The sequence below is a fragment of the Loxodonta africana genome, chromosome 5 (genome assembly GCF_030014295.1).
Source record: "Loxodonta africana isolate mLoxAfr1 chromosome 5, mLoxAfr1.hap2, whole genome shotgun sequence".
NCBI lineage: Eukaryota > Metazoa > Chordata > Mammalia > Proboscidea > Elephantidae > Loxodonta > Loxodonta africana.
In genome coordinates this window covers 102,873,103-102,896,745 of record NC_087346.1, presented here as the reverse complement: position 1 = coordinate 102,896,745, position 23,643 = coordinate 102,873,103, and the positions used below count along the sequence as shown (strand labels likewise).

The following is a 23,643-nucleotide window of genomic DNA, read 5'->3' as shown; positions in this document are numbered from 1 at the left end:
AGGGCCAGATTTAAGGTATTTTTGGTTGCTAAATAGTTACTATGTCCTTTATGCTTTATAATGACAAACGCATAAAAAGTAAGTATAAATTTATGTTACAGAGTACCAAACCAAAACTCACTGCCCTCAAGTCAATTCCAACTCATAGCGACCCTACAGAATGGAGTAGAACTGCCACATAGGGTTTCCAAACATCTAAAATTAGAAACAAAAGTGGGAACATTTTACTCACCAACCTTACAGAAAAAAAAGGTCATAAGCAAAGAGTATGAACAACTGTCCACCAACAAATTAGATAATTTAGGTGAAATACACAAATTCCTAAAAATAAACTACCTACACTGACTCAAGAAGAAATAAAACATCTCAACAGATCCACAACAAGTGAAGAGACTGAATCAGTAATCAAAAACCTTCCAACAACAACAAAAAATGTCCTGGACCAGATAGCTTTACTGGGGAATTCTACCAAACATTTATAGAAGAAATGACTCTAATCCTACTTAAACTTTTCCAAAATACAGAAGAGGAGAAACACTTCCCAACTCATTCTATGAGACAAGCATTACCCTAATACCAAAGCCAGACAAAAGACACAAGAAAACTACAGAACAATATCCCTTATGAATTCAAATGTAAAAATTATTAACAAAAGACTAGCAAACTGATCTGAAAAACATATTAAGGGGATTACGTATCGTGATTAAGTGAGATTTATCCCAGAAATGCATGAGTGGTCTACATCAGAAAATCAGTCAATGTAATACATCACATTAACAGGCCAAAGAAAAAGAACTGCAAGATCACCCCGATCAATGCAGAGAAGAATTTTGACAAAATTCAATACCCTTCATGATAAAAACACTTCACAAGTTAGGAATAGAAGGGGAAATCCTCAACGTGAAAAAAAAGCAGTCATGAAAAGCCCACAGCTTACATCATACTCAACGAAAAAAGGCTGAAAGTTTTCCCATGAAGATCAAGAATAAAACAAGGATGCCCACTCACACCACTGCTATTCAACATTGTACTGGAAGTCCCAGCCAGAGGAATTAGGCAAGAAAAAGAAATATAAGGTATCTAAATCATGAAGAAGGAAATAGAAACACCCCTTTTCACAAATGACATGATCCTATATATAGAAAATCCCAAAGATTCCACAAGAAAGCTATTGGAGCTAATAAGTGAATTCAGCAAAGTAGCAGGGTACAAAGTCAACAACAAACATCAGCTGGGTTTCTATATATCAGCAATAAGTAAGATGAAAAGAAGATTGAGGCAAGAATTCCACTTACCATAGCTTCTAAAAGAATAAAGTACCAAAGAACACATTTAACAAAGAAAGTGAAAGAACTGTATACTGAAAACTATGAAACATAACTAAAAGAAATTAAAGACCTAAATAAATGAAAGAGTATTTAATGTTCATGGATTAGAAGGTTTAATATTGTTAAGATGCCAATACTACCCATAACCCATAAAACCCATGGCAATCTATAAATTCAATGAAATCTCTGCCAAAATTTCAAAAACCTTCTTCAAAGAAATGAAAAAAACAATGCTCAAATTTATATGAAACAGCAAGGGGCCCCAAATAGCCAAAGCAATCTTGGAAAAGAATAAAGTGGGAGGGCTCACATTTCCTTATTTCAAAACATACTATAAAGCTAGAGTAATCAAAACAGTCAGGTACTAATAGAGTGGCAGAAAAACAGACCAAGAGAACAGAATTGAGAGTTCAGAAATAAACCCATACATATATCTGTGGTCAACTGATTTTTGACAAGGGTGTTAAGCCCATTCAATGGGGAAAGACGAGACTCTAATAGACGGTGCTGAGAAAGCTGGATTTCCACATGCAAACGTATGAAACGTACAAAATATAATTCAAAATGCATCAAGGGCCTAAAGGTGTGAACTAAAACCATAAAATTCTTAGAAGACAACAAAAGGGCACTGCTTCGGGACCTACTTTTTAACAAGAACAACAAAAATACAAACAGCCCAATCAAAAAATGGGCTAGAGGACTTGAAAAGGCATTTCACCAAAGAGAATACAGAATTGGCCAACAAGCACATGAAAAGATGTTCAACGTCATTAGTGAGCTGTTGTCATTTGTCTTTGAGTTGGTCCCAACTCATGGCAATCTCATGTACAATGACACAAATGCTGCCTGGTCCTTCACCATCCCCATGACAAGTTCAGACTGAACTGTTGTGATCCATAGGGTCTTCATTAGCTGATTTCTAGAAGTAAATTACCAAGCCTTTCTTCTTAGTCTGTCTTAGGCTGGAAGTTCCACTGAAACTTATTCAGTATCCTAGCAACACACAAGCCTCCACTGACAGACAGGTGGCATCTGTGCATAAGGTGCATTGGCTGGGAATCGAACCCAGGTCTCCCGCACAAAAGGCGAGAATTCTACCACTGAACCAAATCAAAACCACAATGAGACACCAATCAACCTCAACAGAATGAGTATGATAAAACAAGACAGAAAATAAAAGGTGTTGGTGAGGATGTGGAGAAATTAGAATCCTCATCATTTGCTGGTGAGAATGCAAAACGGAAGAGGTGGTTCCTCAAAAGGCTAAACACAGAACTACCATAAGACCCAGCAATCCCAATCCGAGGTATATACCCAAAAGAACTGAAAGCAGAGATGGAAATAGAAACCTGTACACCAATGTTCATTACAGCACTATTTACAATAGCCAAAACATGTAAATAACCTCAATATCCTTCAATAGGTGAATGGATAAACAAAATATGGTATATACATACAATAGAATATTAGCCATAAAGAGAAATGAAGTCCTGATACATGCTACAACACGGACGAACCTTGGAAACATTATGCTGAGTGAAGTCAGTCAGTCAGTCACAAAAGGACAAATATTGAATGATTCCACTAAACGGGCAAATATAAAGACCAATGCTTGTTAGTGGTCATCAGGGGTGGGAGGAAGTGGGCAAGAGGAAACTACTGCTTAGGGGGCACTGAGTTTCTTTTAATGGTGGTGGCAAAACTTGGAAAAGAAAAATGGTAATGGTGCATAACAACAACATGAACGTTATCAATGTTACTGAATTGTACATGTAAAAACTGTTGAACTGGAAAATAGTTTGCTATTTACATTTTTACCATAATCAGAAAAAAAGTTAATGAGTCTACATAAAAACCTGCACATAAATGTTTATAGCAGCTTTATTCATAACTGCCAAAATTTGCAAGTAACCAAGACGTCCTTCAACAAGTGAATGCATAAACAAATTGTAGTATAGCCTACGTTGGATGAAGTATTATTCAGTGATAAAAAGAAATGAGCAATGAAGCCATGAAAAGACATGTAGGAGCCTTAAATGTGTATTGCTAAATGAAAGAAGTCAGTCTAAAAAGGCTACATGTTATATAATTCCAACTATATGACATTCTAGAAAAGGCAAAAACATACACAATGAAAAGATTAGTCATTGTCAGGGGTCCAGAAGAGGAGAGGAAAGATGAATAGGTGGGGTACAGGGCATTTTTTAGGGCAGTGAAACTATTGTGCATGATACTGTAATGGCACACACATTACATTATGTATTTGTCAAACCCCATAGGACTGTACAATACAAAGAGTGAACCCTAATGTAAACTATGGACTTCAGTTAATAATAATATATCAAGATTGGTTCATGAATTGTGACAAATGTATCATACTAAAGTAAGGTGTTAACAATAAGAAAAACTAAGCGCAGGGGAGGGCAGTGGTAGTTCAGAGTTAGAATTCTCACATTCCAAGCACAGGAGCCTCTACACTAAGATGGGCTAGGAAGAAAGGCTTGGGGATCTACTTCTGAAAATCAGCCAGTGGAAATCCTATGGATCACAACGGTCCAATATGCAACTGATCATGGGGATGGTACAGGACAGGGCAGCATTTCTTTCTACCGTACATGAGGTCACCATGAGTAGGGGACCAACTCAATGGCAGCTAACAACAATTCTTAGATTAGTGGTTTATCTTGTCTCTTAAGATCTCAAAAAACAACAATATACAATCAACTTACACAAGTCCAGGCAATGATTTGATGGTTCTCTGTAAAGAACAGAATCAGAGAAAATTCTTAGTGAAAATTCTCTCCTACAGTTAACAAAAAACACACAATCCCAACAAGTATGCCTTTAAAGAAACTCCAATTACTGTGATCACACACAAGTATAAGAGATATTGAAGCTAGCATGTTCTTTTACTCAAAAGACATTTACTATGTACTATTTTTTTTTATGTGCCTAGGCTAGCTGTTGGGGATCCAACAGTGAACAAAGCAGGCATGGTACGCACTCTTAGGAAACTTAATATTTAGCAAACCTTAAAACTCCTGCTTTTAGACAAGAAAGGTATTATTTTTTGCCTATTTTGCAAACAAAGTAACTAGGACTCGAGTGGTAAATGTCCCCAAAGTCACATAACCAGTAAGTGCTCTAAATGGGCAAGACAGGTAGGTACTAAAATCTTGCTCTTTTATTTCCTAATACGGCACTTAACCTGCCTCTGTCTCACTGGAAGCTAAGCTGGTTGTAGAAGAGATTCTTAACAACAGCTTCCTGTCCTATCCACTGACTCCAGAAGGGACCATGTACCTTCATCCTCAACATACTAGCTTTGTTCCTCTGAGTCAGTCATCAACTAGTTCCAGATAATGTATAAGTACTTTCACTCAAAAAAAATAAAAGGTAATTCCCATATATTAGAAAAATCTTTTAAAGTCTTAAAATACCATGATAACATTAAAACTTGAAAAACTGATAGTATCATACTAATTTCCTTTCTATATAGCTCCACAGACATTTAATTTAGGAAAAAAAAAAATAGGAGAAACAATTCCTTAATTTACTTTCACTTTAAAACAGCAACACAAGTTAGTGTAATTAGAACATGAGTTACACTTTCCAGGACAGAAAAAAGTAGAAGTCACTAAGAGTTGGCACCAATTGTCACCTCTCTCTCTATTCCTCCCTCATTCACATCTTAAGCCTTCATGCTCAGTCTACAAATAGCTCTCCGACCATGCACAACAGGGGTCTGCTAACTTATTCTGTAAAGGGCCACGCAGTAAATATTTTTGGCTTTGTGGGCCTTAAAATCCCTGTTTGCAACTACTTAACTCTGCCAATATGGCTTGAAAGCACCTATGTACAATACGTAAACAAGAAAGAGTGGCTGGTCCAATAAAACTTCATTTATAGATACTCAAATTTGAATTTCATGTAACTTTCATGTGTCACAAAATAGTATTCTTTTGAGAATTTTTTCAACAATTTAAAACAGGTTAATTCCACTCTCAGCTCGTGAGTCATACAAAAGGCAGCAGCAGGCTGGATTTGGTAGTGTGCTGATCCCTGATGGAGAGAACTGCCTGTCAGCTGAAGCTGCAGTAGGTGGCTCGCCCTTCTTTCAACATTATCTCTAAGCCTAAAATCTGACAGAAAATAATTCTTGTTCCAATTTTCAGGCATTTTCAAATCTTTTTCCTTATCTCAGAAAAAGACAAAGGTTCTAATTCTTACTTTTGAGCAGTAACAGAAGTTTTAAGACTTTCTAAAAAGAAAATACATCTGGGTTTCCATTATCTTTACCAATGGTTAATTTTTTCATTACTCGTAAGAATGAAAACTCTAAGGATAAATAAAAGCTACCAAGGGAGGTGTAGATCATGCCCCAAATATTTTTATAATTCCTTGCCTTCTTCTGCTCCTTGCCCGGAGACTGCAAATCTCACCCCACTCATAATTATGTCTCCCATCCCCAAACAGATGACATACCTCTGAGATTAAAATGAAGTTTAAAGGTAACTAGTCAAACTCACCAAGTTCTAAAGATTCATCACAGAGGAATTGTAGTAATTTTCCAAAGGCATCTTACAAAGTGACAGACTCAGCTTCTGAGTTTCAGCAACTTTACAGAAAAATAAAAATTCTGTAAAACGTAAGTAGCTGTGAAAATAATATTAACCAAATTCTCAGTAACATTACCTCCAACATTTTTTTCCACTTCACGTATACAGTATATATTGGGGGACTCCTATGTGTCATGAATTAGAAATGCAGAAATGAAAGTGTCAGACACCATCATCCCCTCTGAGGATGTGCAACTTCACAGTGTACTGGGCAACTCCAAATGTGATGGAGGGCTTGAAGGACCATATCAGTGCAAAGGGAAAGCATGATAGAAATACAAATCAGTTCGGTGAGAGTTGGTTAGGAAAGGCCTCCTAAAGGAGGATCATTTAATGTAAGCACGAGTATAAACTGGCCGAATAAAGTGAGGAGAAAAGGAGAAAAAGACCATGTCTCATCCAGAGGGAATGCATGCCCAAAGGCCCAGACATAGGACAGGATACGGCATTTGTATGTGAATGAAAGAAGTCCAGCGTGGCTGCTCAGAGAAAGGGGATGAGAAGGTCATCCCTGGAGATGAGATGGACAAGGGAGGAAAGCAAGAGGTGGAACAATTTTCCCTAAGTCACACAAGGCTAAAAGGCCAAGCCCATTTCGCACCTTCACCACTTGATTGAAATATACTAGCCATTCTGAAGGTCTCCTCAGTGCCCAGCCTCAAAGGTCTGAGAGGAGCACTGTTGGGAAGGAAGCCAAGACAAAGTCCCTGTAGGGAATGATCTTTTCAGGGGGGCTTTTGCAAGGGCTTGAGAGAGAACTTCCTATGGCCACTAGCTAACTTCCCTATGGATAGATGGATTGATCAACTAACCATCAAGTGCCCAGACTGCAGAATGATGAGGAAGAAGTCAGTCTCAGCATCATCCTCAATTACTAGCCAATCATTACCAAGCACTCACTATGTATGAAGCCCTGTTCTAAGTGCTTTACATGTATTAACTAATTTAATCCTCACAATATACCTATTATGTAGGTACTTTTATTATTCTATTTTCATTTAAATTAGATTCTAATGAAATAGTGCAATCACGGCCATTACCGCCATTGAGTTAGTCCCTGACTCATAGTGACCCCGTGCACACTGGAATGAAATGCTAACTAACCCTGTGCCATACCCATGGTCAGTTCCGGATCAGACCTGTTGTGATCCACAGGGTTTTTGTTGACTGATTTTTGGAATTAGATCACCAGGCCTTTCTTTCTAGTCCATGTTAGTCTGGAAACACTGCCAAAACCTGCTCAGCATCACATCAACAGGCAAGCCTCTAGCGACAGACGGGGTGGTGGCTGCACATGAGGGACACTGGCTGGGAATCCAACTTGGGTCTCCCGCATGGAAGGCAAAAATTCTACCACTGAGCCACCACTGTCTCCTCACGGCCATTGATTTTCTTTTATTAACAGTTAATATAAAAATTATCAGAAATGTCACCACTTACTTCCCCAATATTAAAAACATTTTAATCACCCTTCTATTTGAAAAGTACTATTTTAAATATCAATTAACAAAAACAAAAGGCTTTGCAGGATTAATTTTTTTCTTCTTTTTTAGTGAACAGTTCTATTCTTTAAAAAAGAGCTGGCGATGATTGCACCTTGTGAATATAGTTAATGCCATTGAATTGTACATGTGAAAATAGTTAAAATGGCAAATTTTATGTTATATACACTTTACCACACACATACACAAATCCCATGAAAAGCCTCCGCTTTATAGTCAAAGGATGAGGAAAGAGGCAACTCAGCCATACAGAGAACTTTTTAGAAAATAACCATTCTACTCTGGTCAAACACCACAGGAAAAACTGTGGCCATATTCCCATTCCCAATCGCACCAGCAAAGGCCAAATGGGAAGTCTAGACCCTCACCAGGCTGTAGCAAAGAGCACCCAATCCCTACGCTAGGGTGGTGTTAGAGAAGGCCAGTGGAGATCAGGGATATTCATCCCCACTAGATGGTAACCAGGCCTCTCCCCTCCCCCATCATCACAGTGTCAGTGGAGAGCCTGGACTTCAACCCCAACTGACAGTAAAGAGGTACCCCACCCTCTCTCTACTAGGATAGCCCTAGTGGAGACTCAAAACATTTACAAAGACCCAGAGATAACGAGGCCATGGCCCTGCAGTTTTAGTGAATTCCACGTGAGGAATAGCAATAAGGCACTGCTGTCCTTCCCAGGCAGGGTTGTATCAGTAGAAGGCTGACTGGAGAGCTGGAACACCAACTCTGCCCAGGAGTAATGGAAAGTTTCTCCGCCCCCCATGACAACAGAGGCTGAGTAAGAAACCTGGACTTCAGCCCCACCAGGCAGAAACAAGGTAGCGCTCCCCTGTTCTACTTGCCCTGCCTGAATAACGTCAGAGGAGGTCTGCCAAAATAGAATATTTAAATAAGATTCAGAGTCTCATAATACTCAAAATATCCAAGTTGCCATGGAAAGTTACTAATCATACCAAGAACCAAGAAAATCACAATTTGAATGAGAAAAAACAAGCAACAGATGCCAACACCAAGATGACGTGTTAGAATTACCTGACAAGGATTTCAAAGCAGCCACTGTAACAATGCTTCAACAAGCAATTACAAACATGACTGAAACAAATAAAAATTTAGAAAATTTCAGAAGAGAAAGTCTCAGCAAAGAAATAGAAGATATAAAGAAGAATCAGATGGAAATTTTAGAACTTAAAAACACAAATAACTCAAAAACAAAACTCAATGGATGGGTTCAACATGAAAATGGAGGAGTAAAAGAAAATTCACTGAACCTGAAGATGAGAGAACAACAGAAATTATCCAATCCAAACAAAAAAGAGAAAATAGGCTAAACAAAAGTGAACAGAGCCACAGAGACCTATGGCACTGTAACAGAAGATGTAACGTTCATCTCATACAATGATAGGAGAAATACAGTGGGGTTGAAAAAGTTCTTGAAGAAACAAAATGGGAAAAAATTCCCCAAATTTGGCCAAAGCCATAAACCTACATATTCAAGAATGTGAGAAAACCCAAAACAGGATAAGCCCAAAGAAATCCATGCCAAGGCATATCATATTTAAACTTCTGAAAACTAAAGACAAAGAGAAAATCTTGAAAGCAGCAAAAGAAAAATGATAGCTTACATATTAAGAGAAAACAATTCAAATGATGGTGGATTTCCCATCAAAAACTATGAAGACCAGAAAAAAGGGGCGTAGCCATTTTTCAGGGGTTGGAAAAAAAAAATACTGTCAATCCAAGAACCCTGTATCCAGACAAAATATTCTTCAGAAATGAACAGGAAATCATGTATTCTCTTAGTAGAGAATCTGTTGCCAGCAGAATTATCCTGAAAACACCGCTGAAGGAAGTTCTTGAAACAGAAAGAAAACTATAAAGGAAGAATGAAACATCAGGGAGAACAACACAGGGTAAAAATGTAGGTAAAAACAACAGACTTCCCTTCACCTCTTAATTTTTCCATATTATTTTCTGATGGTTGAAAGAAAAATTATAATATGATGTTGAAGGCAATTCATGTAGAGAAAACATTGAAGGCAATTATATCAGAAATGGGGATGAGTAAAAGCACTTAAAAGGAAGTAAATTTTCTACACTTCAAACTGGTAAGATGGTAAAAAACACCACTGAACTGTCATAAGTTATAAATAATGTAATACCTAGAAGCACCATGAAAATGCTATTCAAAGAGATACACATAAAACATTATAGACAAATCAGGATACAATCTTAAAAACTGCCCACGGAAAGGCAAGAAAACGAAAATAGACAATAAACAGAGAGAACAAACAGAAAACAAAAGATAAAATAGAAGACTTAAGCCCTAACATGTTAGTAACTACATTAAATGTAAATGGTCTAAATATACCAATTAGAAGACAGAGATGAATAAGGAAGACCAAAGAAGAACTGACACCTTTGAATTGTGGTGCTGGCAAATAATTGAATATACCATGGGCTGCCGAAAGAACAAATCTGTTTTGGAAGAAGTACAACCAGAATATTCCTTAGAAGCAAGGATGGCAAGACTACGTCTCACATACTTTGGACATGTTATCAGGAGGGATCAGTTCCTGGAGAAGGACATCATGCTTGGTAGAGGACAAGTGAAAAAGAGAAAGACCCTTGATAAGATGGACTGACACAATGGCAGCAACAATGGGCACAAGCATAACAATGATTGTGCGGATGGCACAAGACTGGGCGGTGCTTCATTCTTTTATACATAGGTTTGCTGTGAGCTGGAACCAACTCGATGGCACCTAACAACAACATATTCTGTTTACAAGAAACTCACTTCAAATATACCAATATAGGCAGGCTGAAAGAAAGGAAAACAGAAACTATCACTACAGACCCCGCACAGACCCTGCAGATACCAAAATAACAATAAAGGAATCCCATAAACAAACTACAGGCATCCCAGAGCAGCATAAATGGTTAAAAGCGCTTGACTACTAATTGAAAGGCTGGAGGCTCAAACCCACCCATAGGCACCTTGGAAGGCCGGCCTAGTGACCTGCTTCCAAAAGGTCACAGCCTTTGAAAATGCTATGGAGCAACTCTACTCTGCACGCCTGGGGTGACCATGAGTCAGAATCAACTCCAAGGCAACTAACAACAACATGAACTATACACACATAAATTAGGCATCTTAGATGAAAAACACAAACTATTTCTGCTGACCCAATATAAAATACATCACTTGAATAGCTCCGTAACCATTAAGGAAAATGAATTTGAGATTTTAAAACTCCCAAAAAAGAAATCTCCAGATTCAGATGGTTTCACTGAAGAATTTTATCAAACATTTAAAGAAGAAATAGCATGAATTTTACACAGTTTCTTCCAGAAAATAGAAAAGTGAACACTTCCAGTATTACCTGGCAGCACATCAGATAAAGACAAAAAAAAAAAAAACCCAAAACTAAAAATCAATATCCCTCACAAACATAGACACAAAATAGCAAATAGAATTTGGCAATATATACATATATAAAAATAATATACGATCAAATAGGGTTATTCTAGAGAAGCAAACCCGCTAACCTGCTGCCATCGAGTTGAGAAGCAAGGCAGGGTCAATATTAAAAAATCATCAATATAATCCTACCACATTAACAGGCTAAAGAAGAAAAATCGTATCAAGTGATGCAAAAAACATTTAACAAAATTCAACAACTATTCATGACAAAAATTCTCAGAAAACTAGGAACAAAGGGAAACTTCCTCAACTAGATAAAGAACACCTACAAAAAAAATTACAGCTAAGATTGTACATAATGATGAAATACTGAATGCTTTCCCCAAGACTGGAAAATAAGGCAAAGATGTCCACTCTCACCACTGCTATTCAACAAAGTGCTAGCCAGTGAAATAAAGCAAGAAGCACAAATAAAAGGGACACAAAACAGAAAAAAGAAATAAAAACATCCTTATTTGCAGATGCCATAATGGTCTTAGTAGATCTAAAAAAACCTAAAATAAAACAAAAAACCCCTAGAATAAGTGAGATTCAGCAACATCCCAGTACGTGAAGTCAATATACAAAATCAACTGCATTTCTATATATTAGCAACAAATGCATGGGAGTCAAAACTAAAAATACAATACCATTTATAATTGCTTAAAAAGTGAAATACATCTAACAAACATGCACAGGACTTGTATGCTGAACACTTTTACAAAACACTAACGAAAGAAATAAAAATATAGGTTTAATGCAATTCCTATCTGTAAAAATGGTATGGGGGCATTGTCTGACCTCCTCTAACTTCACCAGGGGGAAGGAAAATCAAGATCAACAGCCCAAGGCTGACTCCTATGAAGTGGAGGTCAGACATGCCTCCTCTCTCCACCATCTTTACCAATTCTGACATCAACTGTGTCTTCCATGGCACTCACTACTTCTCTGCTAGGTTCGATAATTCATTACAACGGCCACACAGAATTCACAGACAATACTCACGATTATGGGGTTTATTTGGGAAGTAACAGATTACAATTCAGTTTCTGGAATGCTCAGGATACAGTTCTTCCAGTGGGACAGCCTCTTCCCAGATGTACTTGTAGGCACGCCTCTCTGGCCCTCAGCCTCTGCCCTGCTCCAGCAAGTGTTGCAAAGCTCTTTAGGCTCTGCCAGTAAGTGCCCAGAAGCACTCTACTCCACCAACAAGAATCCTGCCCAAAGATACTCAGCTTTCTTGTTCAGCCCACCATGCAGTCTACTGCCATCGTTTTTTTGGCGTGGCTTCTCAAGCTCTCCCTGTCTCTCTCGCTCTCTGTCTCCTAGTTCCAGGAGTTTCTCAGAGCAGAAATCCAAAGGATGCACTCTCCCCTCCCAGCTGTTCTTCCTTTTTGGTGGTGGGATTCTCTCTCTCCCTGCCTCTGGCATGGCTCATTTCAAGCCCAGCAGGATGGCAAAACCTTGGTGGGCCACAATTACCCTATTTGTGAAGTCCCACAGAGCTTTAATTCCTAAGAGGAATTCGGAATATTTCTTCTTTTTTCAATTATACTATTTCTTTTGCTTAAAACGTTGACTATAGGCATTCATCGTGCCCAGGCTTCAAAGAACTATGCCAGTAAGCCATAAAAATCAGTTCCAGATGCCTCTGAAGAACTGAATCCCAGGTCATTGGTGAGAAACCCTGTTTTAATGAATATCCCTCTATCCAACCATATATTCTGCCCCCAACCCTCCAAGACCTTTTCAGATTCACTCCCATGCCTATTCCCCTGGCTCTTCTGGTACTTATTAGTCGAGCCCTACAATTCTTTTTGCATACAGGCTAGTTCTTCCCTGAGCAGGACTTGTAATTCCCCTCGTGGGCTGTGTTGAGACCTGACTGTAATAAGGTCCTAACTTAGACACAGGAGATCTGTCAAGGCTGAACATTCAGTCTCCACAATTCTGTCAGGATATCCTAACAATCAGATCCAAGGTCAATTTTTTTTTTTAACTGAGCAGTTACTCTACATTATAAGCTTTATACGCATTGCCTCGCTTTTTTTTCTTTATTGTGCTTTACGTAAAAGTTTACAGAGAAAATTGGTTTCTCATCAAAAAATTTATACACAAATTGTTTCGTGACATTGGTTGCAATTCCCGCTACTGTATCAGCACTCTCCCCCTTTCCCTTTCCCGCCTGGGTTTCCGGGTTCCATTTGTCCAGTTCCTGTCCCTTCCCGCCTTCTCATCTTTCCAAGGTCAATTTTAAACCCAGCCTCCCTGAGGCAACAGGATAACGGTCTCCTGTACTGCAGTCACAGAAGCCCCATAGTTTCCAGAGTGTGTCTTACTGGCAATTAGCTGTCTTAAATGTAACACTTTTTTCCCCAAACCACCAAATGCAATCACTTCATGCCACAATGCTTAAATGTATCGATGCCTCCACAATTATCAAGTAAGGCATTTGTGTTTTGTCTTTTTGGTTTTTTGTCTCTACATCTTGCATTGGATAAGAAGCCCTGGTGGTACAGTGTTTGGGCGCTCTATTGCTAATGCAAGCTAACTGAAAGGTTGTCAGTATGAACCCACCAGCCACTCCATGGGAGAAAGATGTCGCATTTTGCTTCTGTAAAGATTTACAGCCTTGGAAACCCTACGGAGCAGTTCTACTCTGTCCTACAGGGTCACTATGAGTCTAATTAATTACAGATGAAAGCTCTGGATGGGTGATGCCACTACATCCAGGGGTCACCACCACTCCATTTACTACCAACAATAAAAAATATATATATATATATATATATATAGGTTCCCTAAAGAAGCCCTGGTGTCACAGTGGTTAAAGTGCTCAACTGCTAACACAAAGGTAGGTAGTTCAAATCCATGAGCAATTCCATGGGAGAAGGATGTGGCAGTCTGCTTCTGTAAAGATTATAGTCTTCGAAACCCTATGAGGCAGTTCTACTGTGTCTCACAGAGTGCTGAGTCAGAATCAGTCAAAAGCAATGGGTTTGGTTTTTGTTTTTTTTAATAGGTTCGCTTTGTGCAGACTGGATTGGTGGGCAATTCGACTGCAAAAATTCCGTTCTAAAGATCTGCTTTTCTGGTACCAATTGTCTCAGCCTAAAGTCCCCTAGAAAACAAAACCTGAGGCTTTACTAAAAAAACCAAAACCAAACCCACTGTGTCGAGTCAATTCCAACTCATAGTGACCCTATAGAACAGAGCAGAACTGCCCCATAGAGTTTTCAAGGAGCGTCTGGTGGATTTGAACTGCCGACCTCTTGGTTAGCAGCCCTAGCACTTAACCACTATGCCACCAGGGTTTCTGACGCTTTACTAGGAGGAGCTAATGCTTTACTAGGAGAGGTTGGCCATCTCAGAGCAGCAAGATTAAACGTAAAAGGAAGTGAAACGGGAGGTGAAACATATAAACGGTATTGTGTTATCGTCCTGCCTACAGCTTCACGAGAAATCTCAGAGAATTTCTCAGTTACATTCGATGTCTCCAGACAAGACCTATGGAAATACTGTGCCTTGGAGCACAGTATTGGGGTGCAGGGGAGGGTAGAAAAAGGCAGAGAATTTATCTGCTGGCTCCTTCCTGTTTTAAGTCACTCACTGATTAAAGTTTACCCACTGCAGTGTTAATTTTCCTGTAATTCCATATTTTGATACATGTGGCAGCCCCACTGGAAGTTAGGTCCCACAGCCCATGGTCTGGTGCTTTATCTGAGTTTGGAAGTAGTAGGAAAAACCAGAGCTCTGTGGTGCCAGTGAAGCCCCACATGCCAAGGCAATTTTGATGGAAGCCATGTGGAGGTTGACCTTTACCCTAGAAGCAGCCACGGTAGCCAGCAGTGGTAGAAGATGAGACACTAGCAGCTACAGTGGTGGGGCTTCTTCACTGTGCAGATGGCAGATTGGGATGAGCAAATCTAGCAAGGCACATAAACTGGGTTAAGTTCAGCTACTGATATAGAGGATATGAAGATCTCTGATCTATTTCCTTCAGAACATAAACACACATAACTAAGAAGCTGGGTGACACAGCTAGGTAGGCATCGATATCTTACTAATCCAGAGTTTCAAATATATGCTTTAACATGAGTATATACATATGTTTTTGTTCCCCCCACCACCACCACCACCACTCTGTAACACACAGGGGCACCATGAGTCAGAATCAACTTGATGGAAACGGGTTTGGTTTTTTTGTTTATTTGTTTGTTTGCTTGGTAGTAGAAGTCTCGCTTCCCATGAGACAGACCCAGGTTCGGTTCCCAGCCAATGCACCTCATTAGCAGCCACCACCTGTCTGACAGTGGAGGTTTTCTTGCTACCCCGATGCTGGACAGACTACGCTCCCAGGCTAAGACATTCTAGGAAGAAAAGCCTGGAAATCTACTTCTAAAAATCAGCCAATGAAAACTATACGGATCACAAAGGTCCAACCTAGAACTGATCATGGAGATGGCACCGGGCCAGGCAGCATCTGGCTGTGTTGTGCATGGGATCGCTATGAGTCAGGGGCCAACTGAACAGCGGCTAACAACCAACAACAGTCTTTTGAAAATGCTAAAAAACTAGTTGCTTCATGGTGACCCCATGTGCATCACAGTTGAACTGTGCTCCTTAGAGTTTTCAATGGCTGATTTTTCAGAAGTAGGTCACCAGGCCTTTCCAAGGCGCCTCTGGATGGACTTGAACCTCTAACCTTTCAGTTAGCAGCCATATGCAATAACCACTGTACCACTCAGGGACTCCTTTTTAAGTGCCAGAAAGGTCCTATTCTAATGAAACAAAACGAGGTGATCTTAAACTCACACAAATCTTAAATACAACTTAAATTCTTTCTCCCTTACAACTTTTCCAATACTATGTTGGAATTCACTTTTATAATTCTTCTTCCTATCTTCTGTCTCCAGACCCAGCCCCCTTAAATTCATCCCATTAATTCCTTAAAATCAGAGGAGACCAACATTCCTACTTGATCATGTTACTCCCTTCCTTGAGATATAAAATTGCTCCCTATCACAATTCCTTTGTGTGACTCTTGATTTGGTCCCTGAGGTTCAGCCTTCTCTCTTTCTAATGAAGTCTCTGACGCTCCAACCATTTCCATCTACTTGCTGTTCTCTTTCTTTTCTTCATACCTCCAGGTCTATGCTCACATACAAGGTGGTGGGGAGAAGTATTCTCTGAAAAAGCTGCAATCTTAAATCTGGTAAAATGATTCCTTTTATAAATGCACTAGAAAATCTAACTTTTTAAATGGAATTACAGTAAATTGTACTCCAGACTTCTCATATAACTTCTTGGAAGATGATACAATACGCGGGGCTATACAAAAAATTAAAACAAAAACCAAATGATGATGCAACAGTGACCATTTATTTCAATACTGTGTCCTTCTCCTAGACGAGTCCATCATTCTTCCACTCATATTATTTCAGAATAGACAGAAATAATTCATAAGTAACAATGAAATAAATCTCAGAATGATGAAATAGCAAAAATTTAAAGATGGACCCATGTATTTGCTTTAAAGTAGAATGAGTTTTAATTAAAAAAAAAAAAAAAATTTGTCCTTTTTTTTTCAATCAACCCAAATCCTTCGCTGTCGAGTCAATTCCGACTCATAGCGATCCTATAAAGAGTACAACTGCCCCATAGGGTTTCCAAGGATCGGCTGGTAGATTCAAACTGCCAACCTTCTGTTAGCAGCTGAGCTCTTAACCACTGAGTTACCAGGGCTCCATCTTTCTTCTCTGGAAGACCTTGGTTTTTTTTGCTATTGTGTGCCATCAAGTTGATTCCAACTCATAGTGACCCTATATGACAGAGGAGATATGCTAGATCACTAAGTCTTTTCTCCAGTGGAACTGCTGATGGGTTCAAATCACTGACCTTTTGGTTAACCACCATGTCACCAGGGTTCCTCTAAGAAAGAGTAAGTAATGAAATACTAGGTCTTACAAATAGTTAGAACTGCTTAAAAAACAACAAAACTCAATCCAAAGGATACTGATGATATACCAAGATTTAACTACAAATTGGCAAGTAAAAGGTAATTAACAAAGCTTTAAAAGCTAGTTCTTCAAAAAAGAATTTCAGCTAATAAGAACAAAAGAAATGACATAAATGTACGGACATCAAACATCAACGCATGCTGGAATCATTAGGAGGAAAACTGATGGGGAACTTGGTGTCACTACCTGATTTCACTGATCAATCTTAGAATCTCTAAAAGTGAGACAAGAAGATATTATTTACCCCTTCATGTAATGAAATATGTACCACACAGTTGTTGTTAGTTGCTGTTGAGTCGACTCCAAGTCATGGTGACCTAAAGTATAAGAGAACAAAACATTCAGTCTCGGGCTATCTTCATGATAGCTGGTATGTTTGAGCCTGCTGTTGCGATTATTGTGCACTGCCTTCCAACATAGGAGGCTCATCTTCCAGCACTATACTGGGCAACATTCTATTGTGATCCATAAAGTTTTCACTGGCTCATTTTCACAAGCATATTGCCAGGCCTCTCTTCCTAATCTGTCTTAGTCTAGAAGCTCCATTGATACCTGTCCACCATGGGTGAACCTGCTGGTATTTGAAATACTGGTGGCATAGCTTCCAGCAGCACAGCAACATACAGCCATCACAGTATGACAAAATGACAGATGCATGATAGGTAGTATGTAGTACTACATATAAAATATTTTTCAGATATTGAACCAGAATCTATTAAGCCCTGGTGGTGTAGTGGTTAAGTGCTACGGCTGCTAACCAAAAGGTCAGCAGTTCCAATCCACCAGGTGCTCCTATGGCACAGTTCTACTCTGTACTACAGAGTCACTGTGAGCTGGAATCGACTCAATATTTTGGTATTAAACCTTTAGGTGATGCATTCTCAATGAGGGCAGTGTCATATCCAAGGGGGCAAAAAAAAAAAAATCTTAAATTGTAAATTACAATGGTATATGGCCCTCCAAAGTCTCCCAGTATTTCAGTGGTATTAAAATTTTATGGGGCGGGGGGAAGATGATAAGAAACAAATTGTCTAAAAAGCTCCTAAAGGGGGCAATGACTGGGGGGGTGGGGAGAAAGGTTGGAAAATTCTACTTTAGATCAAACTTCCAATTCTCATGAAATAAGGAGAGGAATACATAAAAGGATATCTGGAGAAAGCAAACAAATCTGGAATATGAAGCGTTCTATAGGACAAGTGACCCAGTTTTTTCAACAAGTCAATGTCCTGGAGATAAAAACAGAGGAGGGCAGGAGCCAACTGTTCTAAATTATAAAAAGATTCAGGGGTCCTTACTTTTAAAAAATATACACTGAAATATTTACAGACAAATAATACAATATATGGTATATGCTTCAAAATAATATCAAAGGAGGGTAAGTAGGTGGGGATATAGATGAAATAAGACATGTCCTGAATTGATAGTTATTGATGTTGGGTGATGGGTAAATAGGAGTTCGTTATACTATTGTGTACACTATTTATATGTTTAAAATATTCCATAAAACAAAAGCCATGTGTTATTTTGGGCAAACTTTGCCTTAAGACAATTAGACAGCAGAAGTACATAACATATAGCTTGTTCACACATTTTCTATCAAAGGTGATCTACCAACTGATGTCACTTCTCTTCCAAGTACACTGTACCCTTAAAAAAAAATCAACAAACCTAACAACCAAATGGGATGCACGTACCCTTCTGAATCTTGATTCAAACAAACCAATAGCAAAAAGGCATTTTTGAGAGAACTGAAAAAATCTCAATATGAACTCGGTAGGCATTGTATGATATTACGGAGTCACTGTAAATTTTGTCAGGTGTGGTAACTATGTTGAAGTTGTGTAAGAAAATATCCTTATTTTTTAAGGAAACATATGCAGGTATTTAGGGATGAAATGACAATTTTTTTCACATCCTCTTTTTTTTGTTTTAAACCTGGAGCCAGAAAGATAAGATGATAACCACTCATGTTTGCCCCCCTCCTTTCAGAAAGCCTACTGGTAAAATAGCTCAGAAATACAAAAAAGGAATAAACTGATAAAATAAAAAGAATGGAGGAGAAGGTTATGAAAGGTTCTGGAGGACAAAAAGCACATGCAAGTGTGTTAACAGGTTAAACAGAACTAAAGAAAGCACACACATGAAGGACTACAGTGGAGGACTGAGTCAATCTCCCTGAGGCTCCAGACTCAGAGTTGGCAGGTGCAGAGGCTGAACATAGGGGACTTAGGGAAAAGCTTCACCTCTCCTTTCCTCCCATTCCTTCCCTGGCAAAGGATACCGAGAACTTCAACATTCTTCTCTACAGAAATTTTAAACTGCCCGCAATTAAAATGAGTCTGGTATGGAATCCATCTCAGTCTAGCAATTGGAAAGCTCCTGTGCCTAACAACAGGTCCCCTGTACTTCTGCCCTAAACCTAAACTTGCCAGCAGACAAGAGGTTGCACTTAACGAACATCAAACAGTTACCAACAAGCCCGTTCATTCAGAGCTAGCAATGAGAAAGCAAATGTACGCATACAACAAGAAAGGGACATTTCTATCCATTTTCTTTGGCAGAAGTTTTGCTTAGGGCTTGTGCTAATTTTTTTTTTTTTTTTAATTATCAAAACATTTTTTAATGGGAGCAACTCTATCTAGGTCTGCTCTTTGCCCACATACAGTGAAGATGGATTCTTCTTGACAAATCTCCTTACTTATCTGGCCATTGTTCTGAATCCATCTCTTAGATTTGAGACTGAAGTTTTATATAACTCAAAAGTTTTTAATACATTTGGAGGGAAAAACATATATTTTAAAAGTTCTTAAAGGGGAGAGCACCAATTTATGCTGAATAGCCATGCACATTTACCTTTCTTTAAGAGTACTGCAGGTTCTAGCGAATGGTGGAGATATTTCCAATGATGACATTTTATATATTTTGAGGATACTGCTGCTTATAACTGCTAATATTAAATATTTTCATTGTTAGGTGCCATCAACTTGGTTTCAACTCAGTGACCACGTGGGACAGAGCAGAACTGCCCCAGAAGGTTTTCTAGGCTGTAATTTTTACAAAAGCAGATAGACACATCTTTCTCCTGCAGAGTGGCTGGGTGGTTTGAACTGTCAACCTTTCAGTCAGTTAGCAGCCAAGCACTTAACCGTTGTACCACCAAGACTCCTTAAGGATTTTTTAGATTTAAAAATTAAGTTTTTAACATATACTTTAAATGTCTTCTTATGGCTTAGTTAAATAAAATGGGTTTCACCAAAACCAAAACTAAGGTTGTCAGAGCATTAATTTTCCAATGTGCTTGATTAGTAAGCTAGCAAGAGTCAGAACTCTCAAACGGTACAAATTAAAAAGAGTACTTAAACTTGGGCAACTTAGTTATGTAGAACATATTCCCCATTTTTTATTTAATATTCCAGTGGTGCGAAAATTTATCTCAAGCTCCTTTAGAGTCTCACTGGATTTCATACAATTAAATAGTCTTTTAGATGGGAAGATAAACAGCAAAACTAGTATTTTATGTGGTAATGTTAATATATTAGCTAAATAAATAAATGCTGTTGCTGTTAAGTGCCGCTAAGTCAGTGCCAACTCACAGGGACCTTAAATACAGCACAAGGAAACACTGCCCGGTCCTGCGCCATCTTCACCATCGTTGCTATGCTTGATCCCATTGTTGCAGCCACTGTGTCAATCCATCTCGTTGAGGGTCTTCCTTTTTTCACTGACCCACTTACAAAGAGTACATGAATATATACATTCATATAAATATGAATTCATCAGTAGTTTCTGCATTTATTATGTTCAAAAAATATGTGAGTATATACTATGGCCAAGGAGTAGCACTGGACTACTAATCGAAAGGCCGGTGGTTCAACAACCCAGAGGCTCCTTGGAAGATAAACCTGGCGATTTGCTTCCAAAAGGTGACAGTCTTGAAAAAACCCTAAGGAACACTCAACAGCAACTAACACCAACAACAACAATACAACTGCCATTTTAGGTACCAGGGCTGTATCAGTGAACAAAACAAAGTTCCTACCATCAAAAGCTTATGAATGGTATAATACTTTATTTTTATATCTACAAAAAGCACATACTAATAACATCTTTAGGGATTTCTGAATCTCAGGACTTTCAACAAAAGGTAGCAAAGGGCAGGGGTCAGGACATCAAGGAGAAAGAGATATGCTCCTCTAATTATATACAGGCATATGGCTTGATGAAAGTGGAATACACACTACTGTACTTAAGGCTGGGTATTGTTCCAGTGGTGCTTCAGTGGACTCTTGCCGCATATTACAAAGTATAATTAGAAATTATTTTTGTGCTGGTAATCACAGAGCAGTACAACCTATATTAAGTGGCAAACAAATTTATAGAATATTTCGTTACTATTAGTTTTTTTTTTTTTTTTAATACGCATTAATGCTTTAGCACACAGGCAAACAAGGAAACATCAAGGGTTTATTGAAAAGCAAATTTCTACAGTGCGTCTTGAAGTCAGTGAACAAGCACTCAATCTCTTACCCCTTGTGCAAGTAGTTTGTAACTGACTTAAGAATAATCAATAAAGATCTTTAGTCATTAGAAAGATTTAAATTACTTTGTAAGGCAGAAAAATATCTTAATACACTTCTAAAATACTTAATTAAAAAGCACTGGAAAAAATATTTGGAGGCAAAGACTTTTAGGTTATTAGAAAAATAAATTAGTAACACTACATTCTCAGAATCTTCCACCTGATTGAGAATTTATTTTTGATCTTTTTGAGGATTTGTGTGTAATGCTATCTCTATCAGCTAAGTGTTTAGAGTTAATCCCTACATATTTAATTTTGCAATTAGTGTACAAGGCTTACTTGAATCATCAAACTACAATATCCTAACAATTTCAGAGTGAGTATCAAGCTGTAAAAACTGGCTTGACCAGTCTGTTTGGGAAATTGGGTGAAAAAAGTAGCATACCCATTCACCAAATGAGATTGTGTACTAGTCTGTCCATATGCTTTCAAGTAATATTCTCAGATTACAGGGCAAAACCAGTTTCTCTTTTGACCCAACCCTCATCTACACTTCCTCTCTCATAATGACTCTGCAAAAAGATGTAATAATATATTTTGGAATAGGCAGTAACTATAGCAGCAAGTTACCCTTACCTGTACCCGTTGCCACAGAGTCGATTCCAACTCATAGCTACCCTATATGATGGAGTAGAACTGCCCCATAGGGTTTCCAAGGAGGGGTTGGTGGATTTGAACTGCCCATCTCTTGGTTAGCAGCCAAGCTCTTAACCACCAGCAGCAAGTAGTGAATAAATATTACAGTATAAATTGGCATCTTAAATAATAACAACCAGTAGATTCATTAAATAAGCAGTAAGAATTCTGTATAATTATTTAAGCCGAACAATGAATAAGGAAGACTAAAGAAGAATTTATGCCTTTGAATTACAGTGTTGGCAAAGAATACTGAATATACCATGGACTGCCAGAAGAAATAATAAATCTGTCTTGGAAGAAGTACAGCCAGAATGCTCCTTAGAAGCAAGGATGATGAGACTTCATCTCAGGACTTTGAACATGTTATCAGGTGGGACCAGTCCCTGGAGAAAGACATCATGCTTGGTGAAGTGGACGGTCAGCTAAAAAGAGGAAGACCCTCAATGAGATAGAGTGACACAGTGGGCTCAAGCAACAATGGGCTCAAGACTAACAGCAAACGTGAGGATGGAGCAGGACCAGGCAGTGTTTCATTACTGTTTCATTCTGTTCTACACAGGGTATCTACACTTGGAACTGACTCAACAGCACCTAACAACAACACAACATTTATCAGAGACCCTTACTGATGATGTCACTCTTTATTTATATTTCAGAGGCAATTTCTCTTTTTGGAATTTCCAGGGGCTGTTTTGGAATATTTAAAATAGTCCCTAGAAACTCCAAAAGAGAAATTACCTTCAAAACATTTCAAAAGTCCATAGATGCTGTAAGTATAAATTTTGATTTTATTTCCTGACCCATCTAAGTACATCTTCCTTAAACAAAAGTTTACACTAAATGTTTAAGGTGCTTCCAATATTTTATATGAATCTTTCATGGCTTATGTAAATCAAACAAATATTTTTGTCAATGAAAAGACAGACACCATATCCCCAAGGGCACAGAGAACTACTTGCTATCCTCAGAAGCGGAAAAGAAGACTTGGCTACCAGTGTCTGGAAAAAAAAAATTTTTTTTTTTTTAAATAATTCAGTATAAATTAACTATAATAAATAAATCTAAAGAGAACTAAAGGATATTTCATTTTATGAAAAGGAATGAAATTACTTTATTAAATAAGAAACCACTGTGCAATGACAATGTCTAGACTGCTTTTATTTATTTTTATATATCCTATCAATTTTTTAAAACTTTACATATTACTGATGTAACACATGCACGGGGTTTAAAAAAACAAATAGCACAAAACGCTTATAATGAAAAGATAACCTGCCCACTCTCCCTACCTGCAGTCCTACTTCCTAGAAGCAATCACTTTTATCCATTTGTTTGTGGTTCTTCCGATACTACCTCCATAATTATAGGTAATATTTCTCTGTCTTTATTTCTTGGTAAGTTAACCTCAACTTATGTCTACTAACTCCTTGCTATGAAAAAATGAGGATTTAGTTCACTCATACTGTCCTCATTCTCCTTCTCCCTCCTCATTC

The 23,643-nt window shown here is 38.3% G+C and overlaps 1 protein-coding gene across 16 annotated transcripts in view; it reads right to left on the bottom strand.

Moving 5' to 3' along the window:
- Positions 1-23,643, bottom strand: part of CLOCK (clock circadian regulator) — a 144,371-nt gene that overhangs the window by 94,433 nt on the left and 26,295 nt on the right. For 3 of the 16 annotated variants that reach the window (XM_064285777.1, XM_064285774.1, XM_064285781.1), the window contains exon 3: positions 17,177-17,249. The exons of 10 other annotated variants lie outside the window; for them this stretch is intronic. The gene's annotated coding sequence lies outside the window, so the exon portion shown is untranslated. Of the gene's footprint in view, positions 1-4,057; positions 4,087-5,857; positions 5,947-17,176; positions 17,250-23,643 lie in introns of all 16 variants that reach the window. 3 more of the 16 variants (XM_064285783.1, XM_064285779.1, XM_064285780.1) reach the window with 2 other exon arrangements.